This window comes from Heteronotia binoei, chromosome 6 (assembly GCF_032191835.1).
Source record: "Heteronotia binoei isolate CCM8104 ecotype False Entrance Well chromosome 6, APGP_CSIRO_Hbin_v1, whole genome shotgun sequence".
Taxonomy (NCBI): domain Eukaryota; kingdom Metazoa; phylum Chordata; class Lepidosauria; order Squamata; family Gekkonidae; genus Heteronotia; species Heteronotia binoei.
In genome coordinates, this window is record NC_083228.1 from 131,220,410 (window position 1) to 131,235,405 (window position 14,996).

The following is a 14,996-nucleotide window of genomic DNA, read 5'->3' on the forward strand; positions in this document are numbered from 1 at the left end:
TTCCTGTTAGGGTGAATCTTTCTTGAATATTTCTTGTGTGGTTAAATATGTTGAGAATATGTGCTACTCAGTATCAGCATTTGGATGGCCAAAGATGTTACAGTAGTAATCAACATTAAATGGGTATCTGGCAGCTGTCATTCAATAGCAAGCAAGCACAAGCTTTTATTGGCATATATCAGATTATAAATAAGGCAAAAATGAAATACAGAAATAACAAAATACACCAGTCATATACAATTGCGCAGAGCATTTACTCTTGCCAGATGCAATACTAGCCCATCAGCAGTTACACACGGTAGATATAAAAAAATTGCGCTCTCATTAAGACACATGAAAGCTTACGTTCTGAATAAAACTAAGTTGGTCTTAAAGGTGGGACTTGACTCCTGTTTTGTTGTACTACTTCAAACCAACACGGCTGACTACTTGGATCTTAGAACAAGTTGATTCGTTGTCTCATATTCTTCTTTACTGCTCCCGTTATGATACTATACGCCTTAGGTTTCTAGACCCAATTCTGCTCAATATGACAAGTTGCTCAGATGCTGGAAAGGTATGCCGTCTTCTGAATGATTTGTTATCTGAAATAACCAAAAAGGTTGCTTTATTCTTGAGGATGGTAATCAAGGTTCGATTGACATTCAATGGCAAACATAGCTTGATAAACTCTCCGACATGCAACTGTCTCACTTTGACAGTATTGTATTGCTGCCAAGAGGCAGCAGTGGGCATTGGACAATGTCTGACATTTACTAGTCAATATTTCAGAGCGTATCTAACAGCTGATAGCCCAAACAGCCCACATTCAATAATACCTGACTTGTATTTCATAAATTTCATTCTAGCTATTTATTCATTGAACTGACCCAAAAACACCTTGAGCGAGAGAAGAAACTAAGCGAGATTTCAGATTTGCGTGTCAAATGTTTAATTTTGACAATGGAATGTCCTGTGTTTATGTTGGCTTGGTATCAGAATGGCAAAATTTTAAAATGCATTTTAAAGCTTAATTTGTTTGAGATATCAGTTCCAACCAGGGCTTTTTTTTTGTAGCAGGAACTCCTTTGCGTATTAGGTCAATCACTCCTGATGTAGCCAATCCTTCTGGAGCTTCCATTAGGCCCTGTACTGAGCCTTGTAAGCTCTTGGAGGATTGGCTACATCAGGGGTGTGTGGCCTAATATGCAAAGGATCCAGGACCGGCCCTCCCGCTAGGCAAACTAGGCTGCTTTTTAGGGCGCCGGGAGGGTGGGTGTGCAAAATTGGGCTCCCCACCCCCCTCCCGGTGCCCCAGGCAAGCACCTATTTTGCCTTTCTCCCCAGCCCCCCACCACTACCGCGGCCCGCCACCACCCGCCCCTCCATTCCCTTCCCTCTCTTAGCCTCCCCCCCCCGTGGCTCTGCACCTCCCCCCTCCCCGTCACATCTCCATGCCCCCCTGCGCCTCCTTGCCGCACCTCCTCCTCCTCCCTCCCTTCGGACCTTTTCCCACCCACCCCCCATGCCAATTTCAACACCGGAAAAGCTCTAGTGCTGCATTCTGGCTCTCTAAAGTCCCCCCCTCCCCGGCCAAACACTGGAATCGCGGGTAAAACTGTGCTGCGAGGCTGCACTAACCGTCTCTCAAGAATAGAGTCCTGAAAGAGCGGCCCCTGCTGCTACTGTCCCCTCCCCTCCCCACTTCCTGGATGGGAGAGGAGGCAGCGGGGGTTGCCCTTTCAGGACGCTATTTCTGGGAGACTGGGAGCACAGCCCAGCCCTGCGGCGCTGTTTTACCCATGATTCTAATGTTCGGCCGGGGAGGGTGGGTGCTTTAGAGAGCCAGAACACGGTGCTAGAGCCAGTTCCGGCATTAAAATTGGCACCGGGGGTGGGGGTGGGAAAGGGTCTGAAGGGAGAGAGGAGGAGGAGGCATGACAGGGAGACGCAGGGGGAGCACAGAGCCACGACGGGGAGGGGGGAGGCACGGGGGGTCCCAGGCAGCGAGTCTGCCTAGGGCACCATGGGGCGTCAGGCCACCCCTGAAAGAAGCTCCTGCTAGAATCCCACCCCTGCGGTTTACCATTGCCTGCTCTGCATCGCTACTCTGGAATTCTTTGGTTGCCATCCTTTTCCCCTCCCATTGAAGCATCTCCCTCCTTCTCTCCACTGAATTCATGTCTTTCCAAAGCAGAGAGAGGTAACCCTGAAGTGCAAAGCAAAATCTAAGAACAAAAGATGCATCATGCCTTTTATTTAGAACCTATTAAATTAGCAGCAAACTCTGACCTGGAGAGCCCAGGCTAGCCTTATCTTATCAAATCCCAGAAGTCATACAGAGTTAGCCATGGTAAGATTTTGGATGAGAGACCCCACCAAGGTGGTCCAGGGTTTCTATGTAGAGGCAGGCAATGTCAAAGCACAGATGTTATTCTCAGGGCTTTTTTTTTTTTAAGCAGGAACTCCTTTGCATATTAGGTTACACCCCCCCCCCCCGGGTGTAGCCAATCCTACGAGAGTTTACAGGGCTCTTCTTACAGGATCTACTGCCAGTTTGGTGTAGTGGTGAAGTGGGCAGACTCTTATCTGGGAGAACCAGGTTTGATGCCCCACTCCTCCACTTGCACCTGTGATTGGCCTTGGGTCAATCACAGCTCTCGTAGGAATAGTCCTTGAAAGGGCAGCTGCTGTGAGAGCCCTCTCAGCCCCACCCATCTCACAGGGTGTCTGTTGTGGGGGAAGGAGATAAAGGAGATTGTAAGCCGCTCTGAGTCTTTGATTCAGAGAGAAGGGTGTGGTATAGAATCATAGAGTTGGAAGGGACCTCCAGGGTATAAATCTATGGTCTTCTTCTTCTTCTACTGTAAGCTCTTGAAGGATTGGCTACATCAGGGGTGTGTGGCCTCTTATGCAAAGGAGTTCCTGCTACAAAAAAGCCATGATTATTCTCTTACCCGGAAAACAGTATAGGCTCACCATAAGCGGGTTGTGACTTGACAGCACTTGACAGACACAAAATAACATCAAACCATGTACAAGCTGCAGAAGAATTTTGGAACACCCGAAAGCTTCCACACCCAGTTTTGTGTTGTTTCAGTTGGTTGTAGTAAAAGCTGTTACATAGGTTTTTGACCTTGAAGTTTGCCTTTGCTGCCATATGGGCAGGGACCTGTTCTGTCTGACTGTTGAGAGGCTTGGACAAACACATTCACTCACCTGGACTGGTTTGTTCTTATGACAAGTTTTGTGTGTCTCGTCAAGGTTCACTGAGACAACCTTCAATACTTACCTGTGTGCTAATTCACTCCTGGCTAGCGTGTCACTGAAGCCACAAATACTTTCTCTTCAGGAATATTGCTGAGGGAGTCAAGGTGTTGGGCATGATGACTGAGCTGTAACGGGGCCTCAAATAAATGATAGCCAAGTGTTGGCTCTTGGTCTGATTTTGGGTGTGTTACCTGGAACCGTTGTGGATTCAAGGTGGGGTTTTCCTGCCAGCCAGGGTGAAGACATGAAGCTGCCTTATACTGAATTGCTCAAACGATCAGTTTGTGTCAATGTTATCTCTGCTCTAGCCAGTCTGAGAGTCAGTTTGGTGTAGTGCAGTTAAGAGTGGTAGACACTAATCCGGAGAACTGGCTTCGACTCCCCACTCGTCCACATGCAGCCAGCTGGGTGACCTTGGCTCAGTCATAGTTCTCTCAGAGCTCTCTCAGCCCCTCCAATCTCACAGGGAGTCTGTTGTGGGGAGAGGAAGGGAAGCAGATTGTAAAATGCTCTGAGACTTTGAGCGAAGGGTGGGGTATAAATCCAGTCTCCTCCTCCTCCTCCTCCTCTTCTTCTTTTTCATTTTTGAAATAATCTTTATTTTCAACATACACCAAACCAATATGACAGTACATTTTAGAAAATTATGAAATGACACATATACATGTGCTACAGAGAAGATACAAATAAGGAATGACATATATTAGAAAAAGAGCAAGTCCTGATAATAAGACTTGTTAGGAACCACATTTTGCTGAGTCAAATCTGATACTACTGGAAACCATACTGCTGTAAATTTTTCTTGATAATTTTGCAAGTTTGGCATGAGATGTTAGCTGGCAATTTATTATTATTATTATTATTATTAATTACTACTACTACTACTACTTTCTGTCTGTGAAATCCTTTTTAACTGGTGGTTAGCAAACCACCCCATAAAAAGTCTGTCAAGAAAATGTCATGATGTGGTGTCACCCCATGGGTCAGTAACGACTTTGTACTTGACTTGTGCTTCCCTTTTCTTGTTCCTGGGATCTTACACATGCAAAGCATTCCTTGGGAAAGCAATTCAGTTCCATGTCTTCTTGGACAACTCATGTGTTCTGGACCATAACAGTTTGGTTTCATCGGATTACACAACTCCAGGTTCAGCGATATGTGGACATTTGAGGGAAGAGCCTGGGAAGGTGAGGTTTAAGAAAGGGAGAAACCTCTGTAGGGTATAATACCATGCAGCCCACCTTCCAAGGCAGCCATTTTCTCCAGGAGAAGTGGAGTAAATCTCTTAAATACATACATAACAAATAAGCAATCTATGTAGTCTGGAAATTCCAGGAGGTTCCAGGAGGTCTCCAGTCCCCACCTGGCGGTTGGCAACCCCAGATGCCAGGCTATGGGAGAGAGATGGTCCTCTTGGCTTTAGCTGATGACCTCCATCTGAATGTAGATAAAACTATCTGCAACCTTTCCTACAGTAGAACGAAGGTTGAGTCTGGTGGCACCTTTAAGACCAGCAAAATTTTATTCAAGGCAGGCCTCATTTTGGGCAGGAGCTCACAGCAGTGGAGCTCCAGAACCTCCAAATTTGATTGTGCTCTTTCTTTCTTACCCCCCCTCCCCCAAATACTTGCTTCTGGGCTCCATTGTTCAAACCCCTGTGAGAATTTTGCTGAACTCTTAAGATCTGACAAACTTTCTAATATCCCCCCCCCCCCCGAAAAAAAATAGGAAAGTAACCAAAACATATAAAACAGATAGATGGAAATCTTCATCATTGTCAGTAGCGCACCGTCAAATGTTGGTAAGGAGATTTCCCTGCCCGGACTGCCATGACTCAGGCAAAGGACCTCTGTCTTCATTGGATTCAGCTTCAATCGACTCAGCCATCCTGCCACGGCTTGCAACACCAGGTCCAGATTTTCTGGGACAGAGCCAGGCCGGCCATCCATTAGCAGATAGAGCTGGGTGTCATCAGCGTACTGATTGCAGCCCAACCCGTACCTCCGGGCAATCTGAGCAAGGGGGCGCATGTAGATGTTGAACAACATTGGAGAGAGTACCGCGCCCTGAGGCACCCCACAATTAAGTGCGTGCCTCCAGGACGACTCTCCCCAATCACCACCCTTTGTCCGCGACCATCTAGGAATAGGCTTTCCAATCCCCAGGTCCCAGCGAGGGTTCTTCCACTTTCCCAGGCTGCTTCCCGTCCCCAGTCTGCTGGCCAGCAGGGGGAAGCCCCACCCCCAAAGCCATCATGTGACTTTCCCCCTCTGGAGGCTCCAGTCTCCAATTGGAAAGGCTTCCACTTGGAATGGGTTGGAAGAAGTTGGCTGCAACTCATGAGTAGAGAGGCCAATGCCTCTTCAGAGTCGCCAGAAACCGGGAAAGGGGGGGAGTCTGCTGAGCACTTCATTATTCCCTATGTGGAGATCGATTCTCATAGGGTATAATGGGGAATGGATCTGGAGGTTTCAGGGGCTCTGGGGGAGCTGTTTTTTGAGGTAGAGGCACCAAAGTTTCCGTATAGTATCTAGTGCCTCTTTCCAAAGTACCTCCCAAGTTTCAAAACGATTGGACCAGGGGGTCCAATTCTATGAGCCCCAAAAGAAGGTGCCCCTATCCTTCATTATTTCCTATGGAAGGAAGGCATTTAAAAAGATGTGCTGTCCCTTTAAATGTGATGGCCAGAACTCCTTTGGAGTTCAATTATGCTTGTCACACCCTTGTTCCTGGCTCTGCCCCCAATGTCTCCTGGCTGCACCCCCAAAGTCCCCAGATATTTCTTGAATTGGACTTGGCAACCCTATCTAGGAAAGAGGAAAGCCATTGCAAGGTCAACCCCTGAATCCCTGCATCAGCGAGGTGGCAGGTCAGCAACTGATGGTTGACCATATCGAAAGCAGCTGATAGGTCTAACAGCATCAGTACCGCCAAGCCGCCTCGGTCCAGATGCCACTGGAGATCATCCACCTGGGCGACCAGTACTGTCTCCGCTCTATGGCCCGGGCAGAAGCCAGACTGGTGGGGGTCTTGGAGCCCTGTAAGCTCTTGGAGGATTGGCTACATCAGTGGGGTGTGGCCTAATATGCAAAGGCGTTCCTGCTACAAGAAAAAGCCTTGGCCTATGGGTTATACTGGATCCAGCATTGCTGCTGGAGAAGCAAGTCACTGCAGCCGCATAATGCCTCTCCTCTTTGGTTTCTTCTAACACAGTCTAGCCCAGATGTCCCCTTACCTTGACACAGCCATCCTGGCTACCTGGATCCATGCCAAGGCAATATCTACTAATGCAATGCATTCTACATAGGTCTCTCCTCAAAGTCAACTCAAGAGACCCAGGGCAAAGCATGCATATTACTCCCATTTTTAAGTCACTCCATTGGCTGACCATCAGTTATTGGGTTCCATTCAAAGTATTGTCCATCATACTCCCTAAGCCCCACTTCATCTGAGTGGGGGCTTCTGTAGGTGCCTCCCTACAACTGCCCATACATGTGCATTGTCTACTGTGACCCCTGCCTTCCGGAATGGTATGCCTGATGAGGTCAGGAAGGCCCCAACCCCCTCTGGCTTCCCACAAACTATGCAAAACTGAATTGTTCAGGAGGTAGGCTTCTCAATCCCCAGTTCCTAGTGGGGGATCCCCGGTTTTACAGGCTTCCCCCGCCCCCAGCCAACTGGCTGGCGGGGGAAGCCTCGCCCCCTCAGCCACCATGCAGCTCTAGGTCTTGGGCAGGTTTAGAAACCTGCAAACAGGTCCGTTTCAAAATGTGTGTGCCTCTCTGTGACTTTAAAGTTGAGCAGGAAATACTTCATGGGAAGGGTCAGCAACACAGTCCCTCCGCTTGTTTTGCTTTCGTTTCAGAGCAACTCTGTGTGTGCGTGTGAGGGAGAGAGAGAGAGAGAGAGAGGGAGGGATGGAGGGAGGGAGGGAGGGAGCAGCGTAGCCCCTGTTCTTTTTAGATGTCATTGCAGAGGAACCAGACTCAGTAAGTGTGAGTGTGAGATAGAGGGAGGGTTGCCAATCCCCAGGTTTGGAGGCTCTCCCCCCCCCCCCGCTTTAAGGTCATCAAAAAGCGGTGGGGGGAAGGGGAAATGTCTACTGGGCAATTATTCCCTATGGAATAATGGAACCCATCAGTTACTGGGTTCCATTCAAAGTATTCGATTATTCCCTCTGGAATAATGGGGAATTGATCTGCAGGTATCGAGGGCTGAGGGGACTGATTTTTGAGGTAGAGGCACCAAATTTTCAGTATAGCATCTAGTGCCTCTCCCCAAAATACCCCCCAAGTTTCAAAACGATTTGACCAGGGGGTCCAATTCTATGAGCCCCAAAAGAAGGTGCCCCATCCTTCATTATTTCCTATGGAAGGAAGGCATTTTAAAAGGAGTGCTGTCCCTTTAAATGTGATAGCCAGAACTCCCTTGGAGTTCATTTGTGCTTGTCACACCTTTGCTCCTGGCTCCACCCCCAATGTCTCCTGGTTCCACCCCCAAAGTCTTCTGGCTCCACCCCAAAGTCCCCAGATATTTCTTGAATTGGACTTGGCAACCCTATCAGGAGGGCTACGCAAGGGACTGTACTGTACAGTAATGAAATGTTTCAAAAGCAGGCCCCATTTTGGGCAGGAGCTCAGAGGAGCAGAGCTCCAGGACCTCTAAATTTTATCGTGCTCTTTCTTTCTTTAATGTGCTTACCCTCCCCCCAAATACTTGCTCCTGGGCTCCATTGTTCAAACCCCATGTGAGAATTTTGCTGAGCTCTAAGATCTGACGAACCTAATATTTCACCCCACAAAATATAGGAATATAACCAAAACATATAAAACCAACAGATGGGAGTCTTCATCACGCCACTGTGGCCTCATAGGAGAAACTAATTTAAAACCTATGATGGGAGTAAGGTTTTATTAGGACAATTATAAGTCAAGAAGCATTTGAAGGTAGATGTTGAGCTGATATAATTTAATACACTTTCTGATGATGTCAGGGGTGTGTGGCATATGCAAATGAGTTGTGCTAATGAGCTCGGGCACCTCTTTTTCCTATGAAATGACCCCTGTTCAAAAGGATGCTTTGGTAAAGAGAGAGGGACCATCATGCAGACTCGTATCAGCTCCTATCTCATGAATTACTAGGCTTTTCAATGGATTCAGCCGTGAGTCATGACCGTTGTTCCCTCTGAGCTGAGTTAGAGTGAGCTAGCTCACAGATTTTTAGCCTCCATCTAACACATTTTGACTTTGCAAAATGGCCGACTAGACCGTTCATGGATTGCCCAGCATCCCCTCTCAGCCAGCCTTTGGGGCCATTTCTTAGGAGCTCCTTCTGTAAAATTGAGGTCAGCATGTAATCTGTACTCTTCCTTGTTGTCAAGGAGGGGGGAACTATAGCTCGATTTTTCTAACTCCCCCCAACGATTAAAAAAAAATAATAAAATGGCCAAAGGAGAAGTTTTGGGTAGCTGAAAGAAAATTGTATTTCTGGCTAATGTACTTTTCCAAAGACAGCATAGCGTTTTTGTGAGAAAAGCACAGCTTTCAGCTTTTCAAAAAAAAGGTTTTGCCAACAGTTGTCTGCTCGGCTTTCCACAAGGTAAACCTGGACCACCCTTATCCCCTTTGGGTCATTCCAATCATGTTATTTTTCCCATAATGCCAGACATAATGGAGTAGGCAGGAAGTGAAAGTAGCTGTTATAAGCCCTGCACTCCTGCCTTTTGTTTGCTTGTCTTTAACTACCTTAAACTACTTCCTCCTCATCATTATAACAATGGGATGAAATGGTTCTTTTATAAGCGTTCCTGGAGTAAAGGCAGACAGCAAAGGTTGCTGCAACCTATTATTATGACCTTTCTCTCCTCGGTAATTGTTTAGCAATTTGTACCTGGAGAACCCATGCGGTGCATGGTGTGCCACACAAGATACAGGGAAAGTGGTTTAGGGACAGCGCGTATAATTATTAAGTCCCGCTATTACAGGGGAGCGAAACTCTGATGCTGTAAAAAGCATCAGGTTGGAAGAGCAATGTGGGGATTAATTACTCTCTGTGTATAATAATTATCATAAGAATAATAATCAGAAGGGACTAAAAAGCATTTAAAAAAAAACAAACCCTGTCAGGTTCCTGTCTTCCTCTGTAACATCTCATGGCTCCAGACATCTGGCATTTCAGAGGTACACTGCCTCTAAATACGGAGGTCCTATTTTACCATAGAGGTTTCCTTCCCAAATTGCTAGGGCATCCAGGAAAACCATAGAGTTTTCCCAGAAATGCCTGGAGCTGCCAGCATGTGGCATCACCGGCACAATGACATCACTTCCAGCTGATGTCATTGCGCCGCCGACCTCAGGGGAGGTTCCCCCCATCAGCCCAATGTGGGCTGGTGGGTTGGGAACCTCCAAGGTGGGAGAACCCCCACCAAGCCTGAGGGCTTGGCAGTCCTAACTAGAGCTGTCCTCCATGAGTCTGAGATCGATTGCGCACTAGACTTGTTTTGGTATTGGAGCTCTTTTCCCCCTGACACTTCCATCCGATTTTGCACAAACTGCCACAGGGCTGCGACCTGCCCCACCTCTTTCCCACAGCAAGCAGAAACCAGTTTTCAGAGGATCTTGCTTGCCGCTGGAAAGGGGCAGGGCAGGTTGCAGCCCCGCAGCAACTTGTGCAAAATCGGACAGAAATGTCAGCGGCAAAAGAGCTCAGATGCCAGAACAAGCCTAGTGGGGAATCAGGCTGACTTACACAGGGCTTTTTTTGTAGCAGGAACTCCTTTGCATATTAGGCTACACCCCCCCCCCCCCCAATGTAGCCAATCCTCCTGGAGCTTACACTAGGCCCTGTACTAAGAGTCCTGTAAGCTCTTGGAGGATTGGCTACATGAGGGCTGTGTGGCCTGATAGTCAAAGGAGTTCCTGCTACCAAAAAAAAAAAAAAAAAAAGCCCTGGATTTACACAAAAAATGGGGTCTGGCTCAGGGGGCAAGCATGTGAAAGGTCTCAGGTTTAATCCCTGGCATCTCCAGTTGAAAGGAACAGATGGTAGGTGATGGGAAAGATGTTTGCCTAAGATCTTGGATAGCCTGTGCTGGTCTGAGTATACAATACTGACCCAGGTGGACCAATGGTCTGATTCACTATGAGGCAACTTCATGTGTTCTTGTGTTCATTTTTGGTAATTCTGCTATTGCAGGTGCTGTTTTGCTACATGGCATAATTGTTTGTGCAGCATTTGATCTGAAAATCGGTTCCTTAGGGATGGATTTGAATGTTCCTCTTCTTTTTTTCTGTGCCAATCATTTATGGAACACAAGAGTGGTTTGGCAACCAGTCAGCATCGCTTCATCAGCCTGGCATTTGGAAGAGTTCGCTTGTCCGGAAGCCACCAAGAAGGCCATGGGGAAGGACTGTGGCTCTGTGGTAGAGCATCTGTTTGGGCATGCAGAAGGTCTCAGGTCTAAACCCTGGTATCTTGAGTTAAAAGGATCAGGTTGTAGGTGATGCGAAAGGCCTTTACTTGAGACCCTGGAGAACCAACATCCATCTGAGTAGACATTACTGATCTTTCTGGACCAAAGTTCTGTCTCAGTATAATGCACTGTGGATTTAAGAGGGAGGTTTACTGACACCCAACCTGAATGTTGTTGTTCAGTCACAGTCGAGTCCGACTCTCTGCGACCCCGTGGACCAAGTCACGCCAGGCCCTCTTGTCTTCCACCATCCTCCGAAGTCCGCTCTTACTCATGTTAGTTACATCAGTAACGCTGTCCAGCCATCTCATCTTTCGCCATCCCCTTCTTCTTTTGCCTTCTGTCTTTCCCAGCATCAGGGTCTTCTCCAGTGAGTGCTCCCTTCTTCTTCGGTGGCCAAAGTATGTATGTATGTATTCAGCCTGCATCATGTATTCAGCCTGCATGGTTTTCCTTGTCCATTCAGATCCTGCTACTGCAGGCATCATACTTACTTTCTTAGTATATTTTCTGCTCCCCCCCCTCAAAAGGACCCCAAGCAGCTCACAAGACTAATAAATACAACTGGGGAAAATGCAATTTAAGTAAGGAAGACTCAGCATGGGTTCTGCAAGGGAAAATCTTGCCTCACTCACCTGTTACATTTCTTTGAGGGGTGAACAAACATGTGGACAAAGGAGACCCGATAGATGTTGTTTACCTTGACTTCCAGAAAGCTTTTGATAAAGTTCCTCATGAAAGGCTCCTTAGAAAGCTTGAGAGTCATGGAGTAAAAGGACAGGTCCTCTTGTGGATCAAAAACTGGCTGAGTAATAGGAAGCAGAGAGTGAGTATAAATGGGCAGTCTTCGCAGTGGAGGACGGTAAGCAGTGGGGTGCCGCAGGGCTCGGTACTGGGTCCCATGCTCTTTAACTTGTTCATAAATGATTTAGAGTTGGGAGTGAGCAGTGAAGTGGCCAAGTTTTCGGATGACACTAAATTGTTCAGGGTGGTGAGAATCAGAGAGGATTGTGAGGAACTCCAAAGGGATCTGTTGAGGCTGGGTGAGTGGGCGTCAACGTGGCAGATGCGGTTCAATGTGGCCAAGTGCAAAGTAATGCACATTGGGGCCAAGAATCCCAGCTACAAATACAAGTTGATGGGGTGTGAACTGGCAGAGACTTACCAAGAGAGAGATCTTGGGGTCGTGGTAGATAACTCACTGAAAATGTCAAGACAGTGTGCTTTTGCAATAAAAAAAGCCAATGCCATGCTGGGAATTATTAGGAAGGGAATTGAAAACAAATCAGTCAGTATCATAATGCCCCTGTATAAATCGATGGTGCGGTCTCATTTGGAGTACTGTGTGCAATTCTGGTCGCTGCACCTCAAAAAGGATATTATAGCATTGGAGAAAGTCCAGAAAAGGGCAACTAGAATGATTAAAGGGCTGGAGCACTTTCCCTATGAAGAAAGGTTGAAACGCTTGGGACTCTTTACCTTGGAGAAACGTCGACTGCGGGGTGACATGATAGAGGTTTACAAGATAATGCATGGGATGGAGAAAGTGGAGAAAGAAGTACTTTTCTCCCTTTCTCACAATACAAGAACTCGTGGGCATTCAATGAAATTGCTGAGCAGACAGGTTAAAACGGATAAAAGGAAGTACTTCTCCACCCAAAGGGTGATTAACATGTGGAATTCACTGCCACAGGAGGTGGTGGCGGCCACAAGTATAGCCACCTTCAAGAGGGGTTTAGATAAAAATATGGAGCAAAGGTCCATCAGTGGCTATTAACCACAGTGTGTGTGTATATATAAAAATTTTTGCCACTGTGTGACACAGAGTGTTGGACTGGATGGGCCGTTGGCCTGATCCAACATGGCTTCTCTTATGTTCTTAAGTAAAACAAAACTGACTATAACTTGGGTTGATCTTTAAAACAATGGTCCATCTCATTCAGGGGCATGAACACAAGTGAAGAGCCAACAGCTAAGAGTCCTTTGGTTGTCGTCCTTTGGTCAACTTTGGCCCATGGCCAAGTTGACATCTGGGGGCAGTAAGAGCAGAGAAGAAAGCAACAGCTCAGGTATCGCAGCTGGCAGGAATGGTGTCTCTCCACACTGTGACCCCCTGCTAACCCCCACTCACTTAACCTCTGACTATGCGAAAGTTCAAACATTCCATGGGGTCAACAGGAAAAGCTGAGGCTAGGTGAAAGCATGCGGGGCTAGCCGTTGGTTGGATACAACTGCATAACTTGTCATGCCTTGAAGTATACCCTTCCCCCCGTCCTTATCCTTCTGGAGACGACCTGCTACAGAAGTATATTTTCTCTTCATTCACTGCAGGAGTGGGTGCACCGATAAGCATACAAATGTAAGGTTAACACCCTACACAAGAATGTATGTCGAGAAATTTGTGCCTATCAGTTTGACAAATTAAAGAAAGGAAAACAGGCATTCCCCATTAACATGTGAACGGCTGAAAAAGACATTAGCCTAGTTCCAGTTCAGCAAACAACCCAATTATTATTTTCCTGCTTCTTTATTAGCGCTCTGGAATTTGGAAAATCGGCTGGGAGGCAAGTGGAATTTTAAAGTGGAGCAGAAAAAAGTATAAAATTAAGTTGTCAACATGGGAGTGGGGGGGTTGGAAACACCCCAATGCCGAGGAATATGGGGGAGGACCTTTGCCCCTCTCTCTTGTCTTCGCCCACCTGGTCCCCTCCCCTCTCCCCTCCCAGTCCCATCTAGACTCAGAGAACCTTTGGCAGCCTCGCTGGAGGCAAACTTTGAGTCATTCCTTTCTGGCGATGTCAGATTTCCAAGACACACTATTAGCGACGCATGTGTCAACCGCACCATCAGCCAACGTATCATTGCTGTTTCAAACTGTTACTGGAGCTGTTGACACAGAATATTGTGCCTGTCGACAGCTCCAATTAGTTGGCGTGTCTCACGACTGACAGTACAATCCACTTTTGTTTATGAAGACGGTGTGAGCTGTATCTCACTCTTACAACCTTCAGCGGCAGACAGATAGGTAGAACTATATAATCATCAATGGAAGTGGGTGATATCCCGCCTCGCAAATCGGCACGCGCGGAGCTGAGCCAACAGCCCTTTTGTCTGTTTGCGGCAGTGATGGGAAGATTCCTCCCAGCTGTCAAAGTTATGAGAATGAATATGTACAAAATGCGTTTGATATATACATCCAAAGTTTTGTGCGTCTCTTTGTGTGTGCGTGGCAAAGATTCTTTTCTTCTTGTCTGGGGTTAGAAAAGAAGGAAAAGGAGTGGGGGGTTTAAAAAACCTCACCCTAGATCATTTTTCTCCAGATATTACATTAGGGAAGTACTGTTCTGGATCTCAACTTGATTTCTTTTTATTGGCGGTTACTGAATAAATTTTTATGCAGCCGTTTGAACCTGCCTTGCACCAAATCAGAATGAGGACCCATCCAGCTCAGTAGCGTAAGAACATAAGAGAAGCCATGTTGGATCAGGCCAATGGCCCATCCAGTCCAACACTCTGTGTCACACAGTGGACAAAACCCAGGTGCCATCAGGAGGTCCATCATTGGGGCAAGGACACTAGAAGCCCTCCCACTGTGCCCCTCCTAAGCACCAAGAATACAGAGCATCACTGCCCCAGACAGAGAGTTCCAACAATACACTGTGGCTAATAGCCACTGATGGACCTCTGCTCCATATATTTATCCAATCCCCTCTTGAAGCTGTCCATGCTTGTAGCTGCCACCACCTCCTGTGGCAGTGAATTCCATGTGCTAATCACCCTTTGAGTGAAGAAGTACTTTCTTTTATCCATTCTAACCCAACTGCTCAGCAATTTCATTGCGTGTCCATGAGTTCTTATATTGTGAGAAAGGGAGAGACGTACTATTTTTTGGTCTAACCTCTACTTTGAATTGGGTTGGGTCTCCAAGGCTTTCCCCAGACCTTTGGACACTGAGAAGCAAATTAGAAACTTCCCGTAAACAGAGTATGTGCTCTACCATCTTCCTAGCTGGACATCATAATGAGTTACTATTGATGTGCTACACCATCTTGTCTTGATACACATCATAATGTGTTAATAATAATTATACAAAACTATATCTGACTGGCCCTGGCCTGGATAGCTCACGTTAGCCCAAGCTTATCAGATCATGGAAGCTAAGGACGGTAAGCCCTGGCAGGGCCGGATTAATAACTAGGCCAAGTAAGGACTGGCCTATGGGTCCCCACACCTTTAGGGGTCCCGGGCTAGCTTTTCCCCCGGTTTCCCCCCTGCT

At 47.0% G+C, this 14,996-nt stretch overlaps 1 long non-coding RNA gene across 1 annotated transcript in view; it reads left to right on the plus strand.

Annotated features, from left to right (window-relative positions):
- Nucleotides 1-14,525, plus strand: part of LOC132573408 (uncharacterized) — an 85,028-nt gene extending 70,503 nt beyond the window's left edge. The window contains exon 2 of the long non-coding RNA XR_009555541.1: nt 14,363-14,525. This is a non-coding gene — a long non-coding RNA (uncharacterized LOC132573408). The remainder of the gene's footprint in view (nt 1-14,362) is intronic.
- Nucleotides 14,526-14,996: the final 471 nt, after the last annotated feature.